The 27,094-nt window shown below is 43.9% G+C and overlaps 1 protein-coding gene and 1 non-coding gene across 2 annotated transcripts in view; one reads left to right on the top strand and one right to left on the bottom strand.

The window, feature by feature from the left end:
• LOC140191127 (breast cancer anti-estrogen resistance protein 3 homolog) overlaps window positions 1-21,817 on the bottom strand; it is an 87,734-nt gene extending 65,917 nt beyond the window's left edge. The window contains exon 1 of the mRNA XM_072248237.1: window positions 21,597-21,817. The gene's annotated coding sequence lies outside the window, so the exon portion shown is untranslated. The remainder of the gene's footprint in view (window positions 1-21,596) is intronic.
• A 288-nt stretch (window positions 21,818-22,105) lies between these two features.
• On the top strand, window positions 22,106-22,190 carry trnar-ucu (transfer RNA arginine (anticodon UCU)). The gene is given in 2 exon segments: window positions 22,106-22,142; window positions 22,155-22,190. It is a non-coding gene; the product is annotated as a tRNA-Arg (tRNA).
• The last annotated feature ends 4,904 nt before the right edge of the window (window positions 22,191-27,094 follow it).

The raw sequence follows: 27,094 nt of genomic DNA, 5'->3' as shown, positions 1-27,094 counted from the left end.
CCTCACCTCTAGTTCTTTCCTTTAATTGCAAAAGAGTGAGGAAGTCCTCCCTTGTTGTAAAATCCTGGAAAGCCATTCTGACAAATACAACAAGCTGAGCTGTTTGCATTACATCCAGGGATTCATCGAACTGTAGTGAAAAATATTCACGTCCTCTGACGGTGACTCTACCCTCCTTGTCACTGTTGCAGGGCCGAGCGGTACATTATGTATTGCGGTTGTGATGCCGTTTTTGTTTTTAAAGTCATTAAAAACAGTCTCTGCAATAATGACCATTGCTTCCTTGAATAAATCGCCATCTGTAAAAGGCTTCTTGTGTTCAGCCAAAAGGTGACTTACACGAAATGATGCTTCAATAGCAGCCTTATTTTGAGCAGCATGTTTTGTGAAAAACAATTGCTGGGCCTTCAACCCCGATTTCAGCTCAACTTTCCTGGCACGAATTGCGCTCTTTGGGGGGTAGGTGTCTTTAAATTCCTGGTGGTTGGTGTTGCGGTGCCGCTCCAGATTCCCTCTTTTAGTCAGTGCTTGTGTTTGGTGGCACAACATACATACACACTTGTCTTTCACCAAGGTAAATGGAAATTCCTCTTCCCATTCTGGATGGAATTTGTACATTTTCTCCTTCTTTCGTGGAGCCTCCGTCATGCTATCAGGATATCCCGAGCGATTGCCGATTGCATCGCCTCTGATCTGAGCCAACATTTATGTGCCGGGCAGCATCTAATTAATTAGCTTGTTTATTTCGGCTTTTTTTCTTAAAAATGTGCTGTGTGCATCCCGACTACTGCTGCACCACTGCCTGCTTCGCAGCCCGGAGGTTGGGGACACTGCCGTATATTGATGTTTGCGACAGTCAGTACTCTTGTCCCTAATCTGATTGGTGACTTTGATGCAGCACAGGCTACGCTGAAAATGCGGTGCATGGCGGGGGAGCTACACACATGCGCACTGGGCAGAAAGAACGGAACTAAACCCCCGCAACCTGGAAACAATCTCTCTTTACAAACAGCTTTTTAGTGAAAATATTGCTATATGACCATTATCCTAATTGGTATTACTTACTTTTATAATGCTCACATTACAACAGTATTTGTGTATTTATTTTTGATTTTTCTTCAGGATCTACTGGGAAAGTCTGAAAGATCGACCGGTTGGTGACCCCTACTTTAGATGTTTCAGAAAGGATAGGGAGGGAGAAAAAAGGTGGGGGCGTGGCACTGTTGATCAGAGATAGTGTCACGCCTGCAGAAAAGGAGGAAATCATGGAGGGGTTGTCTACAGAGTCTCTGTGTGTGGAAGTTAGGAATAGGAAGGGGTCAATAACTCTACTGGGTGTTTTTTATAGTCCACCCAATAGTAACAGGGACATCGAGGAGCAGATAGGGAGACAGATTCTGGAAAGGTGTAATAATAACAGGGTTGTTGTGGTGGGAGATTTTAGTTTCCCAAATATTGATTGGCATCTCCCTAGACAGAGGGGTTTAGATGGGGTGGAGTTTGTTAGATGTGCTCAGGAAAGTTTCTTGACACAATATGTAGTTAAACCTACAAGAGGAGAGGCTGTACTTGATCTGGTACTGGGAAATGAATCTGGTCAGGTGTCAGGTCTCTCAGTGGGAGAGCATTTTGGAGATAGTGATCACAATTCTTTCTCCTTTACCATAGCATTGGAGAGGGATAGGAACAGACAAGTTAGGGAAACACTCAATTGGAGTAAGGAGAAATATGAGGCTATCAGGCAGGAACTTGGAAGCATAAATTGGAAACAGATGTTCTCAGGGAAACGTATGGAAGAAATGTGGCAAATGTTCAGGGGATATTTGCGTGGGGTTCTGAGTAGGTACGTTCCAATGAGACATGGAAAGGATGGTAGGGTACAAGATCTATGGTGCACAAAGGCTGTTGTAAATCTAGTCAGGAAGAAAAGAAGAGCGTACGAAAGGCTCAAAAAAACTAGGTAATGAGATGAATCTAGAAGATTATAAGGTTAGCAGGAAGGAGCTTAAGAATGAAATTAGGAGAACCAGAAGGGGCCATGAGAAGGCCTTGGTGGACAGGATTAAGGAGAACCCAAAGGCATTCTATAAGTATCTGAAGAGCAAGAGGATAAGATGTGAGAGAATAGGACCAATCAAGTGTTACAGTGGAAAAATGTGTATGGAACCGGAGGAGATAGCAGAGGTACCTAATGAATACTTTGCTACAGTATTCACTACAGAAAAGGATCTTGGTGATTGCCTGTTGCCTCCCTGGTGCCAAGGTCAGCGATATCTCGGATCGAGTTCTCGGTATTCTCAAGAGGGAGGGTGAGCAGCCAGATGTTGTGGTCCATGTAGGGACCAATGACGTGGGCAGGAAGCGTGAGGAGGTCCTGAAAGGTGAGTTTAGGGAGTTAGGCACCAAGTTAAAGGACAGGACCTCCAGGATAGCAATCTCAGGATTGCTACCAGTGCCACGTGCAGGCGGGTTTAGAAATAGTAAGATAGCGCAGATCAACACATGGCTGAAGACATGGTGCAGGAGGGAGGGCTTCAGATTTATAGATATTTGGGCAGTTTTCCAGGGAAGGTGGGACCTGTTCTGGCAGGACGGTTTACATCTGAACTGGAGGGGGACAAATATTCTTGCAGGTAGGTTTGCTAGAGAGGCTCCGGTGGATTTAAACTAGATAAGAGGGGGGAGGGGAACCAGAGTGTAGGAACAGATGTAGAGAATAAGGAAGAAAAAGAAAATAGTCAAGTTGTTTGCACCGTTAGTGATAAACAGAGAGTAAGAGGTGGAAAATTTCTTAAATGCATTTATTTTAATGCTAGGAGCATTATAAGAAAGGTGGATGAGCTTAAGGCATGGATTGATAGCTGGAAGTATGATGTGGTAGCTATTAGTGAAACATGGTTACAAGAGGGGTGTGATTGGCAACTAAATATTCCTGGATTTAATTGCTTCAGGTATGATAGAATCAGAGGGACAAGAGGGGGAGGTGTTTGCGTTGCTTGTCAGAGAAAATATTACAGCGGTGCTCTGGCAGGATAGATTAGAGGGCTCGTCTAGGGAGGCTATTTGGGTGGAATTGAGGAATGGAAAAGGTGTAGTAACACTTATGGGGGTGTATTATCAACCACCAAATGGGGAGCGATAATTGGAGGAGCAAATTTGTAAGGAGGTAGCAGATATTTTTAGTAAGCGCAAGGTTGTGATTGTGGGAGATTTTAATTTTCCACACATAGACTGGGAAGCCCATACTGTAGAAGGGCTAGATGGTTTTGAGTTTGTAAAATGTGTGCAGGATAGTTTTTTGCAGCAATACATAGAGGTATCAACGAGAGAAGGGGCAGTGTTAGATCTCCTGTTAGAGAATGAGATAGGTCAGGTGACGGAGGTTTGTGTTGGGGAGCACTTCGGGTCCAATGACCACAATGCTATTAGTTTCAATATAATTATGGAGAAGGATAGGTCTGGACCCAGGGTTGAGATTTTTGATTGGAGAAAGGCTAACTTTGAGGAGACGTAAAAGGATTTTGAAGGAGTGGATTGGGGCAATTTGTTATGGGAAGAATGTAATAGAGGTCATTTAAAGGTGAAATTTTGAGAGTACAGAATCTTTATGTTCCTGTTAGGTTGAAAGGAAAGGTTAAGAGTTTGAGAGATCCATGGTTTTCAAGGGGAATTGGAAACATAGTTCAGAAAAAGAGAGATATCTACAAGCATGGAGTAAATGAGGTGCTCGAGGAATATAAAGAATGTAAAAAGAATCTTAAGAAAGAAATTAGAAAAGCTAAAAGAAGATATGAGGTTGCTTTGGCAAGCAAGATGAAAATAAATCCCAAGGGTTTCTACCGTTATATAAATAGCAAAAGGATAGTGAGGGATAAAATTGGTCCCTTAGAGAATCAGAGTGGACAGCTATGTGTGCAGCCAAAAGAGATGAGGGAGATTCTGAACAATTTCTTTTCTTCGGTATATTGAGGAGAAGGATATTGAATTGTGTAAGATAGGGAAACAGGTAGGGAAGTTATGGAAACTATGATGATTAAAGAAGATGAAGTACTGGAGCTTTTAAGGAATATAAAAGTGGATAAGTCTCTGGGTCCTGACAGGATATTCCCTAAGACCTTGAGGGAAATTAGTGTGGAAATAGTAGGGGCTCTGCCAGAATTATTTCAAATGTCATTAGAAACGGGGATGGTGCTGGAGGATTGGAGTATTGCTCATGTTGTTCCGTTGTTTAAAAAGGATTCTAAGAGTAAACCTAGCAATTATCAGCCTGTGAGTTTGACATCAGTGGTGGGTAAATTGATGGAAAGTATTCTTAGAGATGGTATATATAATTATCTGGATAGACAGGATCTGATTAGAAACAGGCAACATGAATTTATGCGTGGAAGGTCATGTTTGACAAATTTAATTGAATTTTTTGAGGAAAGTTGACGAGAGTAAAGCGGTGGATGTTGTCTATATGGACTTCAGTAAGGCCTTTGACAGGGTCCCACATGGAAGGTTGGTTAGGAAGGTTCGATCGTTAGGTATTAATATTGAAGTAGTAAAATGGATTCAGCAGTGGCTGGATGGGAGATACCAGAGAGTGGTGGTGGTTAACTGTTTGTCAGATTGGAGGCCGGTCACCAGCGGTGTGCCTTAGGGATCTGTACTGGGTCCAATGTTATTTTGTCATTTACATTAATGATCTGGATGATGGGGTGGTCAATTGGATGAGTAAGAATGCAGATGATACTAAGATAGGTGGAGTTGTGGATAATGAAGTAGGTTTTCAAGGCTTGCAGAGAGATTTAGGCCAGTTAGAAGAGTGGACTGAAAGATGGCAGATGGAGTTTAATGCTGATAAATGTGAGGTGCTACATTTTGGTAGGACTAATCAAAATAGGACATACATGGTAAATGGTAGGGCATTGAAGAATGCAGTAGAACAGAGGGATCTAGGAATAATGGTGCATAGTTCCCTGAAGGTGGAATCTCATGTGGATAGGGTGGTGAAGAAAGCTTTTGGTATGCTGGCCTTTACAAATAAGAGCTTTGAATATAGGAGTTGGGATGTAATGTTGAAATTGTACAAGGCATTGGTGAGGCCAAATTTGGAGTATTGTGTACAGTTTTGGTCACCGCATTATAGGAAAGATGTCAACAAAATAGAGTACAGAGAAGATTTACTAGAATGTTACCTGGGTTTCATCACCTAAGTTACAGAGAAAGGTTGAACAAGTTGGGTCTTTATTCTTTGGAGCGTAGAAGGTTGAGGGGGTACTTGATAGAGGTATTTAAAATTATGAGGGGGATAGATAGAGTTGACGTGGATAGGCTTTTTCCATGGAGAGTGGGGGAGATTCAAACAAGAGGACATGAGTTGAGAGTTAAAAGGGCAAAGGCTCAGGGGTAACATGAGGGGGAACTTCTTTACTCAGAGAGTGGTAGTTGTGTGGAATGAGCCTCCAGCAGAAGTGGTTGAGGCAGGTTTGATGTTGTCGTTTAAAGTTAAATTGGATAGCTATATGGGCAGGAAAGGAATGGAGGGTTATGGGCTGAGTGCAGGTCAGTCGGACTAGGTGAGAGTAAGAGTCCGGCATGGACTAGAAGGGCCGAGATGGCCTGTTTCCGTGCTGTAATTGTTATATGGTTATATGATTGTAGGGATGACTTACAGTGGACTGAAAAGCTTCAGAATGTAGATATTAAGAAAGAGGATGTGCTGGAGCTTTTGGAAAGCATCAAGTTGGATAAGTCACCAGGTCTGGACGGGATGTACCCCAACTACTATGGGAAGTGAGGGAGGAGATTGCTGAGCCTCTGGCCATGATCTTTGCATCATCAATGAGGACGGGAGAGGTTTCGGAGGATTGGAGGGTTGCAGATGTTGTTCCCTTATTCAAGAAAGGGAGTAGGGATAGCCCAGGAAATTATAGGCCACTGAGCTATACTTCTGTGGTTCGTAAGTTGATGGATGGCATCCGTTAGTCTCGTGGATCTGCGCCTGGAAAGTCTTGTTTCAGTCTCTCCAGGGCGTAGGCCTGGGCAAGGTTGTATGGAAGACTGGCAGTTGCCCATGCAGCGAATCTCCCCTCTCCATGACACCAATGTTGTCCAAGGGAAGGCCAAGGGCCAATACAGCTTTGCACCAGTGACATCGCAGGAGTTGCCAGAGCAAGGTTGAAAGCAACGTCGAATTGCCTTAGGGTCTCCAGCTCTCCAGATTTGTCCTCAGGGTTTACTCCTGAAGCCTTTCTCATAAGTGCGTATGGCCGCAAGGCAGCGGAGGTTTGAAATCAGAGTTTTCCCTTTCTTAGATGGACTGCCTTCCCAGGCTGACGAGCTCTACCCGAAGCACTGGTTTTAAGGTGCCAGGACCTGCCTTCGCCCCTTCTCCGGTTAGTAGAAACAGTTCCGCTGGGCTTAGAGGCTAAGCCACACGAGAAGGCCAGGAGTTGGACTTGGTTGTCAGAGGCTATTTGAGGCGCATGCCATGAGGAACACTTTTAGGTAGTAAGAGCTTGTCCCCACTACCACTTCTTGGCTTGACAACCTTGGAACCTGAAAGGCAGAAGCTCCTGAGAGGCAAGATTTATGAACATTTGGAGAGGCATAATATGATTAGGAATAGTCAGCATGGCCTTGTGAAAGGCAGGTTGTGCCTTACGAGTCTGATTGAATTTTTTGAGGATGTGACTAAGCACATTGATGAAGGTAGAGATGTAGCTGTAGTGTATACGGATTTTAGCAAGGCATTTGATAAGGTACCCCATGTAAGGCTTATTGAGAAGGTAAGGAGGCATGGGATCCAAGGGGACATTGCTTTGAGGATCCAGAACTGGCTTGCCCACAGAAGACAAAGAGTGGTTATAGACAGGTCATATTCTGCATGGAGGTCAGTGACCAGTGGTGTGCCTCAGAGATCTGTTCTGGGACCCCTACTCTTTGTGATTTTTATAAATGACCTGGGTAAGGAAGTGGAGGGATGGGTTAGTAAGTTTGCTGATGGCACAAAGGTTGGAGGTGTTGTGGATAGTGTGGAGGGCTGTCAGAGGTTACAGTGGGACATTGATAGGATGCAAAACTGGGTTGAGAAGTGGCAGACGGAGTTCAACCCAGAGAAGTGTGAGGTGGTTCATTTTGGTAGGTCAAATATGATGGCAGAATATAGTATTAATGGTAAGACTCTCGGCAGTGTGGAGGATCAGAGGGATCTTAGGGTCTGAGTCCATAGGACACTCAAAGCTGCTACGCAGGTTAACTCTGTGGTTAAGAAGGCATACGGTGCATTGGCCTTCATCAATCGTGGGACTGAGTTTCAGAGCTGGGAGGTAATGTTGCAGCTATATAGGACTGTGGTCAGGCCCCACTTGGAGTACTATGCTCAATTCTGGTCGCCTCACTATAGGAAGGACGTGGGAACTATAGAAAGGGTGCAGAGGAGATTTACAAGGATGTTGCCTGGATTGGGAGCATACCTTATGAGAATAGGTTGAGTGAACTCGACCTTTTCTCCTTGGAGTGACGGAGGATGAGAGGTGGCCTGTTAGAAGTGTATAAGATGATGAGAGGCATTGATCGTGTGGATAGTCAGAGGCTTTTCGCCAGGGCTGAAATGGCTAGCACGAGAGGGGCAGTTTTAAGGTGCCTGGAAGTAGGTACAGAGGAGATGTCAGGGGTAAGTTTTTTATGCAGAGAGTGGTGAGTGCGTGGAATGGGCTGCCAGCAGCGGCAGTGGAGACGGAAACAATAGGGTCTTTTAAGAGACTCCTGGATGGCTACATGGAGCTTAGAAGAATAGAGGGCTATGGGTAAAGCCTAGGTAGTTCTAAGGTAGGGCCATGTTCAGCACAGCTTTGTGGGCTGAAGGGCCTGTATTGTGCTGTATGCTTTCTATGTTTCTATATGTTGTAAATCAGTTGCGAACTCTGATATGTAGGCCAGGTGGCATTGTTACCGTGCAGACCGAGGGTATAATATTTTGTCAATCATATGCATGAGGGGTTTATGGTCAATGAACGCTGTGAAATGGCGACCCTCTAGAAAATGGTGGGCAGCCAGATAGAGACTAAGAAGCTTGTGGTCAAATGTGCTTTACTTCATTTTGGGATGACGGAACTTCCAGGTGAAGAAGGCGAGCAGCTGCACACATCTCCAACCACAGCGTAGTCTGAAATGTCAGTAGTAATGACTAAATGGCTACAGGTGCATTGAGAGGCGGATGCATCAGTCGGGTCATGTTGGAAAGAGCTTGTTTGGCATCATCAAAGGCCCTGGTCATGTTTGCTGACCAGTCAAGCACTTGATTAGGGGCATTGCCTAACGTACTATGCAGCGGGAGCACAAGTTCAGCAGCTCGCGGAATGAAGTGGTGATAGAAATTCACCATACTTGAAAACTCCTGTAGTGTGAAGTGGTGGGAATTCTCTAATAGCGGCTACTTTTGATGGAGTGGTTTTGCACCTTCTGTGGAGATGCGATGGCCAAGAATGTCAATGGTTGACAACCCAAACTGAGATTTAGCAGTTAATAGTCAAACTGTGTTGGCTTAAGCGCTTGAAAAGTGTACAGAGATGAGATACACATTCAAATTTCGATGCACAGGAGACAAGTATGTCATCCAGGTAGACAAAAAGAAAATCTGTCTTTTAATACTGAGTTCATCAGCTGTTGGAAAGTCTGTACTGCATTTTTCAGCTCAAACAGCAGGCGCAAAAACTCAAAGAGGCTAAATGGGGTTATCACAGTTGTTTTGGGAAAGTCCAGGCACACAGGTACCTGATGGTAGCTCCTAACTAAAGTGACTTTGGAAAAAATTAGCTTTCCGGCTAATTGTGCCAAAAAATCTCGGAATTGTGGGACCGGGTAACAGTCAGGGGTGGTGACCATGATCATATTTAGAGACCATATGGAGGAGCGAAGCCCAGTGGGTACTTGAGCAGCATACAATGCCAAGTCTTTCCATATTGGCAAATGCAGCCTTTGCAATTGCCAGCTCTTCCGGGTCCAGTCTGTGTGTGCGGGCACGGACTGGTGGGCCAGTTGTGGGAATGTGGTGCTCGAGCCCATGTTTTGTGTCTGTAGTTTAGAATGTAGGCTTGGTGAGGTTTGGGAATTCACCCAGCAGTTGAATAAACTCACATGCGGTGGTGCATGCGCTTGAGAGTTGTGGGGAACTTATTGGGAGACCAGGGTAACAAGCCCTGACATCCTTGATATCCACAAGCTTGTATTTCCTAGATCAACCAACAGTCCTTGGGCACACAGCAGAAACCTGCACCAGGCAGAAGTCTAGCCACTCTAGCCAGGACAAAGAATGGGTAACATTGTCCACTGCAGCACAGCGTCAGTCAATCAAGTCTGGATCCTGCTGCCATCGGCAGCCTCCAGGGAGGTTTCATTGTTCTTTGCCTTCTCACTAATAGGCGATGCCAGCAGCACACTCACTTGAGCATTCATGTCACACAGGGAGCGTCACCCCGAAAGAGTGTCCGTAATGAACAGTAGACCACCTTGGCAGCTGGAATCCACAATTTTCACAGACCTCTGATGTCCTGATGTGCTAGCAATGTCGAAGCTGCAAGGTGATTTGTACCAAACCGAGTGTGGTAAAAACATAGACTTGGCATTGTCTGCTTCACGTGCTTATGTTGGAGGCCTCACTGACCCGGCTTACTGAGGCAGGGAAAAGCGGAAAAATTATGTTCTCCAGCCTGGCTGAGTGTAGACTATCAACCATTTTGGCAAGCTCCCTATAATCCTTCTCAAGTGCATTAGTGAGGGCTATGCGAACTTGATCATGCACTTGCTGCATGAAGAGTTCTTCAAAAATAACAGAAGGATGGTGATTTATCAGGAGAGACACCAAGACTGGGCAAAGAGGGCAACTGTTTGGCGCGTTCAGACTCTGATAGTCCAGATTTCTATGAAAGGTGAGTTTTCAGCGATTGGTTTTTATCGTGTTCAGGCGCATGTTCTAATAAACTCACCACTCTCACAGCCGTGGAGTTTTTGAGCAACATTACCACATAGTAGAATTCGGTGTGGTCTGTGTGATCTCTTGTAGCACAAATTGGGCCTTGGCTTGTACAAACCAAGTGACGGCATTTTGTTCCCAAAGCTCTGGCAGTTTCAAAGTGACTGTGTTGCCGAACATGTTCAGTAACTCTGGAATCATCCTAAAGCATTGGGGTCACCAACGTAGGTTTTCGGAAATAAAACAATGCGAGGCATTTTATGTTTAAGAAAAAGCCATAGCAACTCATTTATTGAACTCCAAAAAACTGAATACAAAGCATGGTAAGAGTAATTATGTAATCACACCAGACCTATCTTTTAAAGTTAACTCCAATTCAATGTCGGTGGCTGTGAATTCTGTATATCTTCACTAATTACACTACCCTACACGGGCACCAATTCAGTTGTGCTGACACAGGTTTGAAGAGGCGGGAGTGTAGAGACCCTTTACTTACTAACACCCCCTAACAGTTCTGCATACTTGGGCAGAACTTGGGACAGCTCGGAAGAGGCAGCAGGAGGCAGACCAGGAGGTGGGTAGGCAGGGGGTCTGGCAACGACAAGACCATCCATGGAGTGCACTGGTAATTTGTTGGCTGTGAAGGGCCAACCAGGAGTGTCCCAAAATCAACGAGATCTCCAGAGAATGAATAAGGCTGAAAGAGGACCGTGTCGGTATGTTCTATATGTAGACATATGGGAGCAGTGAGATCCTCCCAGGACCCAGAGCTGTGGTCATGACTGGTTGGTTGAGAAGGACCAGAGGAACCTGGAGATATCTTGCTAGACCTAGGTCCATGTCAGAATCCATGAAGGCTCCAAAGGCACGTTGCTGCTCTCCCAATGAGATGGAGTTAGGCAGCACGACTCTGGAAGTAGCAGACCTGGGAGGAGTGGTGGAACCTGTCAGACCCTTTCTCTAGATGGGTCTAACCAGGCAGAATGGAAATGGCTTTACTCACCATAGTAGGTGCAACACTTTCCCTTCATTCTCCAGTCCTGCTCAACTGGAGAAAGCCAGGCTCTGTCAAGATGCATCAATTCCTCTGGAGTAAGTTTAAGGGAGCTGAAGGGGAGGGGTGCATGACTACATCAAGGATGATGCGGCTGGAGGGGCTCAGAGACTGGCAGTTCTAGAGGCCTCGGTGCAGCGCTCTCCTTTCCTGGGGACAATTGTCAACCCGGATGGAGGTATCAATGAATGTCTCAAGATCCTCAACTGGGTCTCTGGCTGCCAATTCATCTTTAGTTTCTCCCAATAACCCATGGCAGTACATGGCCATGAACACCAGGATGTGGAACTCGATTGTGTTACAGATACCTGAAGAAGTTGGAGGAGCCAATTGGCCACCTCTCGTCTGACGACTGGGTGGTCAAGCACCCCCTTCATCTCCCTGGTGTACATTGCACAACTTGAAGAGTTCTTCTCCAAGAGCACCACGGCCAGTCAAGATTTCTGACAGACCAAAGAGAGATGACATAGGCCAATTTGCAGTGGTCAGAGGGAACCTGGTGGGATGCAGCTTGAAAGCCAGAAAACACTGAGAAAGAGAACCTCGACAGGTCCCTGGGCTATCATCAAATCACTTGGGCACCGGCAGGTTCTGAGGCTCGGGAGTTTATGTGGTAGCAGGAGTTTGCTGGCTCAGCTGGATGATCTCGGTGAGTGTCTGCAGGGTGGTCAAGATCTGCTGGAGCACATGCTCATGTCTACTCATCATGGCTTCCTGGCTGGCCTGCACTGACTGGAGCTATTAATACTCTGCTGGGTCCATGTTGTGGCTCTGTCTTGCTGTAAGACAGGCTGGATTTGAACTGGGGTTGTTATGATGAAGTTCCATGTCTTCAACTAAGGGACTACCAGGAGAGACTTAGATCAGGTGGACCCAAGTCCACCAGATACAAGCATGGAGTTCAACAAAGAATCTTTACTTAAGGATTGGTTTGCAGAAGACGCAGGCTAGGACTTGAGAATCACTCCACACAGGGCAGATAAACTCAAGACTGAGCAAAGGTAAACAAAATAGAGGAAACTTTAAAAGAGAAACAAAACAAAGAAAAGGTGCACTGATAATTAAAACAAGATACAAATATATTATTTCTCAGTGAAGTATTTTTTGATAGTTTGAGTCTGAACTCAGTTGCTTTGTTGTCCAACAAAATATTCGACAACGTATTCAGAGTAGACTTGTCAGTACATTACCTCAAATACCATTCATAGCTGGCCCGAAGGAATTCCATGAAAACATACAAATGATCAAACAGGCAAGTCTAAACTAGGTAAGAATAAACCAGGCATGTTTAAAATATACTTGAATATATTTAAAGGTCTGATTGTAGCTGGCAAGACTTCCCGGGTGTACTGTTTTCTGGACATTGAGCCTTTATTAGAGATTTGTTTACCTTTTTCACTTCTTCAGTAGTCACTAAGGGATAGATACCAGCCTGGAGTGAAAAGTCATTTGTACAGGATTGGAAACCAAGAGCCAGGAAATGTGAGTACAAAATAAGAATATCACATTGTAAATATTATCAATATTTCACTCTAATGCACTTAAGTCATCAAGGGAGTTAAGGTCTTGAGAATAGGAAGGAAAAATATTTCACTTTTTCACTTGGTGTAGCAAATTGCATTTATAATTCGTTGTTTCGAACAAAATGTCGACAGGCAATTAAAGCCTTTTCAAATCCCCTTGCTTCATTAGTGGCTCAAGAAACAGAAAATAACAGAATTATAACGTGAAGAGAATTAAAAGGTTCAATCCACGATTTGACTTAAGTTAGCAGCACATGGGGCAGTTCTATTTGGCATGAGTGCTTCTTGAATTAGATAATGGTTTCCCAAGCCCAAGGCCTATTTTTTCAAATTACTGCAAAGTGTAGGCAGTACAGAAACAGGCAATTTGGCTTAACAGACCCATGCATGCATATTATATGTATTATAAGATGTTTTACTTAACATTAATGAACATGAACGTTGTTTTTTGATTGATTCTGAGAAAATTACAATTGGTGGTAAAATAGAACTAAGGATATCTTTCAAGCAATTCATCTAAGTCACAGAGACGTAACTTCAAATTGTAGAGTGGAATCTGACTTTATAACCCAGGACACAATACTAGTTTGAATGCAAGTCCATTAACCAAAAATATTACCAAATCCAGGGTGAGATACTTAATCTTGAGTCTGAAAGTACTTAATCCTACCTCATCTGCAGTTGATGGTAGGAGCAGAATGATGAGCAATGGATGAAATATCACTGTCAGTTACTTAATACGTCAATTAAAGTGATACAAATTCACAGATAATTTATGTACTTTCAATGGAGTTTGCTTTTGCCTGCCTCAAGCAAATAATTTGCTTCTTCATGCAATTAGGGGAAGTAATTTCTTAACCCTGAATGCTAAATGCGAGGACCATTGCTCTGTACAAGGCTGCTAGAGCAGAGAAGTTCCATCCGAGATATTAAAACATATTGGAAAAGTTCTTCTGGCACTAATTCATGATTCCCATATGAGAAGATATCCAAGAAAGGAGACATCTGATTATGGTCATTTTAGTGAGATTTCCTGGAATCTGCTGCATGAAAATCTTCACAAGGATCGTCTCCAATGGCCTTCTCTTTATGAATGAAAAGTTCCCCTCAGACTCATAAGGCAAATTCCATCAAGAGATACCACATGTGAAAAATCAATGAAAAATAGAGCACAGCTCCAATCATACATAGTACATGATATATTTGATATTTTAACATAAGCAATTGACACTGTTGCAAAGACAGATTATGAAGTATCGTACTCCAATGTGTCTGCCTTCAAAAAATTCATTACCCTTCTACATCTGCCACACAATCATACTGTATATACTCTGTGGTCCTAACAGACTGGTCCATTCAATACTAGCACAGAAAAGGACCAAGCAAGCACTGAATCTTTCAACACATCAACTTCCTCTCTAAAATGCTGCACCTCACTTCCAACAAGCTTCCAAATGGAGTGGAATTGGTCTAAAGTTGGAGCGGGAAGCTCTTCAATTATCATTGCCTCTACCTCGGAATCAAGATAACTGCAACCTTAAAAATCAAGTCGCATGTCATTGACTCCTTCAATGAAGTATACAAAAGGATGGTCTTCACATAAAAATCCAGAAGGGAAAGGCCCTCTGTCCATCTTCCTTTGCCACAAAACACCATGACAATCAATAACCACAGCCAGAGACTTGAAACTGTCCATTAATTTTCTTATCTCAGGACCACCATCGAAGCTTAAGGTTCTCAGTGGCATCCCAAACACTCCTCCACTTTATCAAGGCAGCCTGAGAACGTCTTTGAATGAAGGCAAGTGTTGGCAACAGAATTCACCACTTCCCAGTGCGGCAGGTTGTCTTTGGCTGACTGAGGATGCACAAAGGCCAAAACCTCAAGCGCCTAGTCTATGGATCTATAGTGATCCATACATCAGGTGATTATTGCTGCTCTGAAGTCAATCATAACCTACTGTAGAAGTTCAAACAACAGGAATTCTGCAGATGCTGGAAACTCAAGCAACACACACAAAAGCTGCTGGTGAATGCAGCAGGCCGGGCAGCATCTCTAGGAAGAGGTGCAGTCGACGTTTCAGGCCGAGACCCTTCGTCAGGACTTCCTTCAGTTAGTCCTGATAAAGGGTCTCGGCCTGAAACGTCGACTGCACCTCTTCCTAGAGATGCTGCCTGGCCTGCTGCGTTCACCGGCAGCTTTTGTGTGTGTTGCTACTGTAGAAGTTTCTAGTTTTGAAGAATCACTATCAATATTATGTTGACAAAATCCTATAAAACATTTGGCAGGAGAGGTATAGAAATGATGATGAACTTTCCAAGGCCAGTAATTTCAGCAGCAGGGCTCTTGCAATGTTGAGATGCATTGTTGGTAGCCTGGCAGAAGGTTCCCAAAATAATTATTCTACTTTGAGCTCTGTATAGACAGACATTTCCAGGAAGGCAGAAAAAGTGCCTCAAAGATGTTCTCAAAATCACCTTCAAAAAAATGTAGCTTCTACCTGACTAATGGGAATCCTTACTCAAAATGGAGAAGCATTTAGGAGGCAATGAGAGCCTTCAGTTTTGACGACAGGAGGACACAGAAGTCTTGCGCAAACCGCAGAAATGCACATCGTCCCAAAATCATCTTCTGCTCCACTTGTGGCAGAGTCTGCAGTTCCAGTATAGACCACTTTCACCTCTTCAAAATATCCAAAACTGGAGCAGAAGCAAATCATCCTTGCCCCTGAAAGACTGCCTAAGAAGAAGATACGTCACACAATTGAATTCTTTCTGGAAGTGTCAGCTACTGACCTGACACAATTGTATATTTTAAAATAGCCACAATTCATGCAAGTAGCACTGAAAGTGAGTGTCAGATGATGCAAGTGAAGTTCCAAGTATGATTTTCACATGAATATACCACTTCCTCAATGCACCCTCAAACAGTATAGCAAGGTACAGATTGGTTTAAAGTACTGTAATGATTGGGAGTCATTTTATGTGAAGTTTCTATTAGCAAATTAATTTAAGAGGCATACAGAGAATTATAAACCAGCAGAGAAAGAACCCACATGATCGGTTGTGATTATGCCAGCTCGTTAAATAAGCTACTTAATTAGCCCTTCCATATTGCGCTTTACCCCTAGCGTTAAGTAGACAGTAGTCATGTACGCCATTGCCTCTAGCAAATTCCAAACTGAAACAGGCTGCAGTTCCTGTTTGTACTAACCATGTTACTGCTAACACTTACTCATTTCCCCATGGCAACTGTATCAAAGAGAGGGATCTCCCTCCCAAGGCCTCTTTGATTTGAGTCAGGCCAACATGCTAACTTCTTCAGCTAGATCCACCATTTGTATGCATGAATGAGAAGAATTTGAAGGGATGTGGGAAGGATTAGGAACAGTGGGGCTCAATGGATAGTCCTTTCAAAGAAGTGGCATAGATACAATGGGCCAAATGGCCTACTTGTGTTATTCTATGCCTTGTGACTCTCAAGGGTTTAAGCTCCTTCAACAAACAAATGGAGTTTGATCACTATTCATAAATCATTTAGGTCTGTACCTGCTTTTTTGGCAAGATTAGTCAGGTAATGTGATTGTTACTATGCCAACTGAAACCTATTTCCTTTCTCACTGCGAACTCTGCCCCCTTGCAATGAGACCTTTCTCCAAGTATTAACTTTCAGTAAGTGACTACAGTGCTTAAGCTTCTGGAAAGTTCCTTTGGTTTTGTGCACCCTCTGCTGGAAGTGTTTTGCCAGCATTCTGAAATCTATGCTTCACCACAGTGTGGAGCACATAGCATTTTTAGTTTACGTATATTAAAAAATCCACCTGGAGATCAGATTGAAGGTTGAGTCTGCATTCTTATGTGGATTGGGAAATGGCTTCTGAAGAATTCACAGCCTTGTAAGTTTTTGTCAAGACTGAACCCTCCCTCTCCAATTTTTCTGTATGCCCATAAGACCTTTAAGAATGTCTAATGTCATTTCCAGTTCACAAGTGTAAAGGAGAATGAAATAATTGTTACTCCTGATCTGATGAAGTGCATAAAAAGCACGATAAGGAACACAATAATAATAAAAACACAATAAACATAAGTACATAAGATAGCTTATATATCTAGATTTATTGTATGTCCATGAAGTGACACGAGACACAGGAGTGTCTGTAGATAAGGTGACTGACAGGAAGTGATAAAGTAGTGGTGATTGGGAATGTGGAGAGTGGGTTTGTGGGTGGAAGTGTTGATCAGCCTTACTGCTTGAGGAAAGTAATTGTTTTTGAGTCTGATGGTCCTGGAGTGGATGCTACGTAGCCTCCTCTCTGATGGGAGTAGGACAAAGTCTACGAGAAGGGTGGGTGGGATACTTCATGGTACTACTGGCCCTTTTCTGTATATATGTCCTTGTTAGTGGGTAGACTGTGATGCATTGGGCAGTTTTGACTACTCCTTGTAGAGCCTTCCTGTCTGCCAGAGTGCAGTGTTTGTACTATGCAGTGATGCAGATTTTGTTAGGATGTTCTCTACTGTGCATCTTTAGAATGATGTGCATAGTCCAGCTCCCCTCAGCCTCCTCAGAAAGTAGCGGCATTGCTGAGCTTTCCTGATTGTGTGTAATGTGTTCTGGGACCATGTGTGAGATGTGAACTCCCAGGAGTTTGAAACTGCTTGCAGTTTCCACCGCTATGCTGTTGATGTAAAGAGGGGTGTGAGTGGTGCGAGTTCTCCTGAAGTCAGAAACCATCTCCTTTGTCTTGTTGACATTGAGGAAAAGGTTATTTGCCCGGCACCAGGCCTCAAACTCTTCCACCTCCTTTTGTTGGCTGCCTCAGTATTGTTGGTGATAAGCCCCACCATTGTCATGCTATTGGTGAACTTAACAATATGATTACTCAGGTGTCTGGCCATGCTGTCATGTGTGAGTAGGGTGTATAGCACACTGCCCTGGTGGGGGGGGGGGCACCCACGTTGAAGATAATGGGAAGGTTGGGCATTCTGAATACCTGAGCTCTGTTGGTTAGGAAGTCCAACACCCAGTCCCATATTTAGACTGAGAAGTAGGAGTTTGTTCACCAAGGTCTGTGGGACAATAGTGTTGAATGCTAAAATGAAATCCAGAAACTACTCTGGCATAAGAGTCCTTGTTTTCTAGTGACAGGGCCAGGAGCGTGACAGATGCTATGGGATCTGTTGTAGAGCAGTTCTGTCCGTAAGCATGCTGGTGACTGTCCAATGTAGCAGTAATGGAGTTGATATGTGACATTACCAGCCGTTCAAAGCACTTCATGTAAATTAGCATCAATGCCACTGAATGGCAGTCATTTAGTTCTGAAAAAGCAGAGGTCTTTGGTGCAGGGATGATGGTAGCTGATTTGAAGCATGTGGACACAGCAGCCTGCATGAACGATGTCTTGAAGATGAAGGTGTCAGTGAGCACAGTCCTTGAGTACTCGGCCTAGGAAATTGTTTGGCCCGGCTGCCTTATGGAGTTTGAGTCTCTGCAGAGTCCTTCTCTTACACTTGCTGCTGTTACAGACAGTGGCTGCTTACCTGGGAGGAGGCAGCTTTCACAGTGGTGTGGTGTTGCATGCTTTGAAGTGTGCATAAAGGTTGTTGAGAGCATCAGGGAGGGAGGCATCACCGGTACAGTTGATGTTGTTTTTCCTTGCGTAGTCAGTGATGTCCTTAATTTTTTTTATTATTGTGTCCTGTTCTTTCTTGGAGTCTGTTCATAGCCCTTTGCACTTCTCTGTGTTAGCTGAATGAAGAAAGGTTTAAATTTATAGCGTGTCCTTTATGATTCCAGGATGTTGCAAAATATTGTAAACCAAAAACAGTGCTTTTGAACCGTAGACATTATTATAATATAAGAAGGCTAATTTATGTACAGCAAGCTTCCACAAGCAGCAATAAGATCGTGACCAGAAAATCAGTTATAGTGATATTGATTGAGGAATGAGTGTTGTGCAGGATACCAGGAATGACTCCATTGCTGCATCCAACTGTGAGAGAAAACTTAATCTGTGCTTGTAACTTTATATATAAGAGTGAATGTGGTAGCAATAGAGACAGTGAGGAAGAGGTTCACTGTCATGTCGCTTTCACTGGAATGCAGGGCTGTAGTTATAAGGAGAAATATGCACAAAATACTGGAGGAATGGTTAGGCAGCATCTATGGAGTAAAATGAACTGTTGGCATTTTGTGCCAAGACAATTCAATAGGACTCCTCTTCACATCCTGTGTAAGAGCCCTGATAAAAGGTATCAGTCTGGAACAATGACTATTCATTTTCTTCCATAGATAATGCCTGACCCACTGAGTTCCTCAGTATTTTGTGTGTGTTGATTTGGATTTCCAGCATCTGCGGTCTTTCTTGTGTCTCAGCTACGACAAATTGGACAGGCTGTGTTTCTTCTCAGTGGGATGCAAGAGGCCAGGAGGTGCCCTTATAGAAGTTTGTAAAATTATGAGAGTCATAGATAACAGACACAGTTAGAAACTTTTTACAAGGACGGGGGAAGTCAAGAATTAGTGCACACAGGTTTAAGATGACAAGGGAGAAATTTGAGGGGTAGTGAATATTTGGGACAAATTGCCAGAGCAGATACAATTTCAACATTTAAAAGACATTTGGATAGGTACCTGGATGTGTAAAGAATAAAAGGATTCGGGTCTAATGCAGGCAGATGGGGTTAGTGTAGATAAGCACTGCTGTTTACATGTACTAGATGAACTGAAAGGGCCATTTCTTTGATTCTACAGCACCGCTGTCAACAATAGACTTCCTTGTTACCAAAGTGACCTACATTTCTGTGCACTGAGAGTGGAAACTGAACCCTTATTATTCTTACTTAGCCAAATGTGCTACCATTGGTGGTATAACTCTTCACACAATTGCACTGTCAGATATATACAGCTAATGCAATCCAACACAGAGGTATATGGAGAGAAAAAAAGCACAGTTTAATGCTTTGGAATTAGAGACATGCGCAACATGGAAGGAGTTCATTTGGCTCATTGTCTTCACTTGTTAAAGCTTCACATCTTATATTAACCTCACTTCCCAGCCCCACAGGCATGTACATAATAGTAGGATGGAGCATGAATGCAGCTCGGTAAAATATTCTGTATTCCTTGAGATTTCTATTCTCTTTACAACATATTGCTGTGTGCCTAAACATAGCTCCAACACCATCCATAAACTTGCTGATGACCCATTTGTTGTTGGCAGCATCTCAGATGGTGACGAGGAGGCATGCAAGAGTCTGCTAGATCGGCTGGTTGAGTGATGTTGCAACGACCACCTTGCACTCAACAGCGGTAGGACCAAGGAACTGATTGTGGACTTCAGCAACAGGAAGTTGAGGGAACACATACCAGTCCTCGTCCAGGGGTCAGCAGTGGAAAGGGCACGCAGCTTCAAGTTCCTGGATGTCAACATCTCTGAAGATCTATCCTGGGCCCAACATGAAGAAGGCACACCACCGTCTATGTTTCATTAGGAGATTGAGGAGATTCTGTATGCCATCAAAAACTAGCAAATTTCTACAGATGTACCATGGAGAGAATTCTGACTGGTTGCATCACCGTTTAGTACATGATTGGAAAAAGCTGCAGAGTGTTGTAGACAGTCAGCTCTATCATAACTATTCTCATTACTACCATCAATGAGGAGATACAGGAGCCGAAAGATGCACATTCAACGTTTTAGGAACACCTTCTTCAACCTTAACCATTAGATTTTTGAATGGTCCAATAACTCATGAACACTATCTTGCAACACACACAAAATGCTGGTGGAACACAGCAGGCCAGACAGCATCCATAAGAAGAAGCACAGTCGATGTTTCGGGCCGAGACCCTTCGTCAGGACTAACTGAAAGAAAAGATAGTAAGAGATTTGAAAGTGGGAGGGGGAGGGATGTAGCTAAGAGCTGGAAAGTTGATTGGCAAAAATGATACGAGGCTAGAGAAGGGAGAGGGTCATGGGACAGGAGGCCTTGGGAGAAAGAAAGGGGGAGGGGAGCACCAGAGGAAGATGGAGAGCAGGCAAGGAGTTATTGTGAGAGGGACAGAGAGAGAGAGAAAAAAGGGAAAAATAATAAATAAATAAATAAATAAATAATGGAAACAACAGGAATTCTGCAGATGCTGGAAATTCAAGCAACACACATCAAAGTTGCTGGTGAATGCAGCAGGCCAGGCAGCATCTCTAGGAAGAGGAGCAGTCGACGTTTCAGGCCGAGAACCTTCGTCAGGACTTCCTTCAGTTAGTCCTGACGAAGGGTCTCGGCCTGAAACGTCGACTGCACCTCTTCCTACAGATGCTGCCTGGCCTGCTGCGTTCACCAGCAACTTTGATGTGTGTTAAATAAATAATGGATTCAGTAAGAACGGGAGGAGGGGTATTAACTGAACTTAGAGAAGTCAATGTTCATACCATCAGGTTGGAGGCTACCCAGATGGAATATAAGGTGTTGTTCCTCCAACCTGAGTGTGGCTTCATCTTTACAGTAGAGGAGGCCGTGGATAGACATGTCAGAATGGGAATGGGATGTGGAATTAAAATGTGTGGCCACTGGGAGATCCTGCTTTCTCTGGCGGACAGAGCGTAGATGTTCAGCGAAGCGGTCTCCCAGTCTGCGTCGGGTCTCACCAATATATAGAAGGCCACATCCCTAATTTATTTATTTATTTATTTTCTCTCTCTTTTCCTCTCACAATAACTCCTTGCCTGTTCTCCATTTTACTCGTGCTCCAGTATCAAGTCTAAACAGAATATTGCTCTATTTTTGTACTATATATATATATATACACACACACATATATATATCTTATTGTTATATATGTAATAGTCTAATATATTTTATTGTAATATATGTAATGCACTGTACCTTAGCCGTAAAACAATTTTTACGGCATATCTCAGGGATAATAAACCTGAATTTGAGATTATATGAAGCCGTTTCCCATTCTTTTTATAAAATTGCGCAGCACAACAACTCAGCATGTTCAAAGGTAATGAACATTGTTTTTAACACGCAGCCATCATGTCGATGTTCTAACTGACCAGAGTGAAGCCGTCGCGGCCGCCATTTTGAACGCGCCGGTGGCGCCATTCGGTCGGCAGCCGCCTTCGGCCCCGAGCGGACGCGTTGCCAGTGGCAACGGCTGGCTGACGTTCTCCGTCCGTCGGCGAGCGGGTCCCGGGCCGGGGCGGGCAGCTCCTAGCGGCGGCAGCCGGTATGGGCGCCGGTTTCACCGGCCGCCGAGCCATCCACCCCAACACACGCACAGACATCGAAGCTAATTTCACTTTACCTCACCGGCGAAGCCTCCGGGGGTAGATGCTGACCTAGCAAGGTGATAGCTAAAAGGAAGAAATGGCAAGTAATTATCTGAGATTCTGCAAATGCTGGAAAATCTTGAGCAACAAACGTGAAATGGTGGGGGAGTTCAGCGAGTCAGGGGGCATATATGGAGGGACATAAACAGTGGCATGTTCGGAGTTGAGAGCTTGCAGCTGTACGCTTGTGATGTGAGAACGAGTAGTCTATTTCCAGGTTGGATCCAACAGGTGGCTCCGTGGCGCAATGGATAGCGCATTGGACTTCTAGCGGCTGAAGTGATTCAAAGGTTCCGGGTTCGAGTCCCGGCGGAGTCGAGAATCTTTTACATCCCCTGTATTAATGTTTCAGAAATATTTATCAACATCCAAGTGACTGTATTAATATTTGAAAAATATTTATGAACATTTAAAATAGTCATTTAATTTTACAGGATTATAAGACATTTCTTTTATTTCCAGCTTTTATTAACCAATAGGGGAAATAAGTATTTTAATTTTGTTTTGTTTTTCTTTAGTGATTATATTTATAAGATAAGATTAGATTAGATTAGTTTTATTGCAATTTAATTCCTTGTTTGCATGGCGCTCACGGAGTGAACACTGTACATGGTAATAATAAATACAGCAATAATCACAGCCACCAGCACAAACACATAGCGCAAATATTGTAGCGCAGTTGGTGAAAATATTGTGACAATAGTGAAAGAAGAAATGCTAAAATGATAGTAATGGAATAATTGAGAGCAGTAGAATTAACGGCAATAGAACCTGGCAGCACCACTGGGAAGTGAGTGTGAAACAGATGATAAATTTTAAAATACAAATTTATTTGTTTTTGAGGGTTTTTAAAAATTCATTGCTGAGGGAAATAAATCTGGTGTGTTATAAATCTTCTAAAAATGAGGACTATATTTAGATAATAAAAAAAACGTATATTTTAATGTCATTTGGAATTGTTGCAGGGATCAGTGTCAAGTTGAGGTATCTTTAAAAAAATAATATTATTGTGTTCCTTTCCACAAAATATGAACTGTTTTTATTTTTCTGATCAGGTGATATTTTTCTGATCAGCTGGCTGTGATTAAGTCAGAATTGAGCTGGAAATACTCAATAAAACCTGATGTCAACTCTAACAGAAAAAACAAAATCGATGTTTCAATTCAATGAGTTTTCATCACAAAATTGGAGATTACACAAATTTTAAGATACAGGCATAAGAGAACAAAACACAAAGTTCAGAGTTCAAAGGTTCAAAGTAAAATTTATTATCAGAGCACATACAACCTTGAGATTCTTTTTATCTGTGGGTGTACTCAGCAAATCTATAGAGCAATAACTGTAAACAGGATCAATGAGCAACAAACTATTCAAATGCAGATGTAAATAAATAGCAATAAATAACGGGAGAATGAAATAACAAGATCAAGAGTCCTTAAAGTGAGACCAGTGGTTGTGGGAGCACCAGAAATAGATTGAGTGTAGCTACCCCCTTTTGTTCAAAGGCCTAATGGTTGAGTGGTAGTAACTGTCCTTGCTTGAACCTTGTGGTGAAAGTCCTGAGGCACTTGTACCTTCTACCTGATGGCAGAGGAAAGAGCATGGCCTAGGTGGTGAGGATCTTTGATGATGGATGCTGCTTTTCTATGGCAATGTTTCATATAGATGCGCTCAGTGGTTGGGAGGGCTTTACCTATGATGTACTGGGCTGAATCCACTACCTATGGTAGGATTTTCTACTCAAAGCCTTTGTTGTTCCCACACCAGGCCATAATGCAGCCAGTCAGTAGCCTTTCCACCACACATCTATAGAAGTTTGTCAAAGTTTTTGATGACATGCTAAATCTCCACAGACTCCTGAGAACTATTGCACCGAGTCTTGTCATCTTCAGAAGTTTTCTGATGACTCTGCCATAGTCGGATGCATCAGCAAGGGAGATGAGGCTGAGTACAGGGCTACGGTAGGAAACTTTGTCACATGGTGTGAGCAGAATTATCTGCAGCTTAATGTGAAAAAGACCAAGGAGCTGGTGGTAGACCTGAGGAGAGCTAAGGTACCGGTGACCCCTGTTTCCATCCAGGGGGTCAGTGCGGACATGGTGGAGGATTACATATACCTGGGGATATGAATTGACAATAAACTGGACTGGTCAAAGAACACTGAGGCTGTCTACAGGAAGGGTCAGAGCTGTCTCTATTTCCTGAGGAGACTGAGGTCCTTTAACATCTGCCGGATGATGCTGAGGATATTCTACGAGTCTGTGGTGGCCAGTGCGATCATGTTTGCTGTTGTGTGCTGGGGCAGCAGGCTGAGGGTAGCAGACACCAACAGAATCAACAAACTCATTCGTAAGGCCAGTGATGTTGTGGGGATGGAACTGGACTCTCTGACGGCAGTGTCTGAAAAGAGGATGCTGTCCAAGTTGCATGCCATCTTGGTCAATGTCTCCCATCCACTACATAATGTACTGGTTGGGCACAGGAGTACATTCAGCCAGAGACTCATTCCACCGAGATGCAACACAGAGCGTCATAGGAAGCCATTCCTGCCTGTGGCCATCAAACTTTACAACTCCTCCCTTGGTGGGTCAGACACCCTGAGCCAATAGGCTGGCCCTGGACTTATTTCCTGGCATAATTCACATATTACTATTTAACTATTTATGGTTTTATTACTATTTATTATTTATGATGCAACTGTAACGAAAACCAATTTCCCCTGGGATCAATAAAGTATGACTATGGACTATGGACTATGGAAGTAGAGGTGCCGTCGAGCTTTCTTTGTAATTTTATTTATATGATGGGTCCAAGACAGGGCCTCTGAGATAGTGACACCCAGGAATTTAAAATTACTAACCCTCTCCACCTCTGATGAGTACGGGCTCAAGGACATCTGGTTTCTCTTCCGTGAAGTCTACAAACAGTTTCTTGGTTTTGTTGACATTGAGTGAAAGCTTGTTGTTATTATAGCACTCAGCCAATTTTTCAATCTCCTTCCTGTATGCTGATTCATCACCCCCTTTGATACAGTCCACAGCAGTCATGGTCATCAGCAAACTTGCATATGGCATTGCAGCTGTGCTTAGCCACACAGTCACAAGTGTAAAACGAGTAGAGCAGGGGGCTAAGCACACATTCCTGTGGTGCACCTGTGTTGAGGGAGATTGTAGAGACACAGTAGATGATGAATAAACTCTTCTCGGACTTCCAGCTGGGTACAGGTATCGATTCTAACCAATGTTTCGAATGCAGACTCTGCCATCTTCATCAGGGATGATGCCTAGGCATGTCTAATCTGGTCGTATTTATACTCCTATAGTCCGTAACTGCTGATTAGTTAGTCCTCATCCAATCAGGTTTCCACTGTCCCACCTTGATTACAATTGAATTCCAGTTCTTATTTACAGTGAGACCTACATCTTTGTTAAAATTCCTTTTCTCCAGTTTTATTTCAATGGCTTCCTTCACCAGACGGTCCCACAGATCATTGGCACAACACAGTAGTTCTGTGCCGTCAAAGTCAATCCTATGGCTATTGCAGATGCAGTGTTCTGCTACCGCTGATTTCTCTGGATACACCTCCTGTGCTCCTTGATGCTCATGATGTACTACCTGTCACACTGAGTTTGTGCGTTGCTCCAGATTCAGACACTGAGATGTTAGAACATGCCATCTTCAATGGAACCCCACCATCAAATGCCTTGTTACCTCCCCTCACACTCTGCAAGGATCATTCCCTCTCTGAATCCCCTGTTCGTTCATCCCTCCCCACTAATCTCCCTCCTGGCACTTATCCGTATAAGCAGCAGTGCCCATTCACCTCCTCCCTCACCCCCATTCAGGGCCCAAACAGTCCGTCCAGGTGAGGCAACACTTCATCTGTGCATCTACTGTACTGGCCAATCCCAATTTGGCCTCCTGTACAACAGTGAAACCTGGCGTAGACTGGGGGACTGCTTTATTGAGCACCTTCACTCCATCTGCAAATAACAGGATTCCCTGGTGGTCAGCCATTTTAATTTCAATCCTCATTCCCATTCCAACATGTCAGTCTATCTATGGCTCCCCCTTCTGACACGATGGGGTCACCCTCAGACTGGAGGAGCAACACCTCATTATCCATCTAGGTAGCCTCTGACCTGATGGCATGAATATCAATTCCTCCAGTTTCTGGTCATATTTCCCCCATTCCTCTTCTCTCGTCTTCAATTCAGTCCTCTGCTCCCAAGAGAAAAGCCTTAGCTTGCTCAACCTTTCCTCATAAAACATTCTCTAATCCAGGCAGCATCCTGGTACATCTCCTCTTAGATAGATAGATAGATAGATATAATTTATTAATCCCGAGGGAAATTTGGTTTCGTTACAGCCGCACCAACCAAGAATAGAGCGTAAATATAGCAATACAAAACCCCCAACAATCAAACAACAAAATGCAAACTATGCCAGATGGAAAATAAGTCCAGGACCAATCTATTGGCTCAGGGTGTCTGACCCTCCACGGGAGGAGCTGCACGTTCGATGGCCACAGGCACGAACGACCTCCCGTGACGCCCAGTGTTGTATCATGGTGGAATGTGGCTGAAGTCCAACAGCAAAAGGTTCAATATCCAGTCTGCAAACACGTTCCTCGATCGTAATATGCCCCGGATTGCACCATCCGTTGTTAACCAGAACAGTAAGCACCCAACTCCTTTACGCTTACTGCTGTCAGTGCACTTCCGGTCAGCCGGAACGGTATTACCCACCGAACTCCTCTTCTCCAAAAGTCTCTGTTGTCTCAACCCGGTCCTCTTTCCTCGGCTTTGTGATCCCCCTCTGCATCCTCTGTGTGTTTTCCTCCGGATTTCAGCAGGGGTGTCCGCCGCTCTGCTTGCTAAACTGGTTGGTATCTGCTGGTCGGAAATACACAATGCGACCTTGCTTCTGTCCCGCGTGTTGGGATGTAACCATTTCCAGCGCTAAACCCCCTTTCTCCTCACCTGTCTACCGCCTCTCTCTGGTGCCCCTCCTCCTACCCTTTCTCCCATGGTCCACTCTCCTCTCCAGCCCTTTACCTTTTCCACCCATGACATCCCAGCTTTTTACTTCATCCCTCCTCCCTCACACACTTGGCTTCACCTACCACCTTGTAGCTTGTCCTCCTTCCCTCCCCATCCCCCACTCTCGTGGTGGCCTCTTCCTCTGTCCTTTCCAGTCCTGATAAAGGGACTCGGCCTGAA

The sequence above is a fragment of the Mobula birostris genome, chromosome 32, assembly GCF_030028105.1.
Source record: "Mobula birostris isolate sMobBir1 chromosome 32, sMobBir1.hap1, whole genome shotgun sequence".
Classification (NCBI taxonomy): domain Eukaryota; kingdom Metazoa; phylum Chordata; class Chondrichthyes; order Myliobatiformes; family Myliobatidae; genus Mobula; species Mobula birostris.
This window is presented reverse-complemented; position numbering and strand designations above follow the sequence as displayed.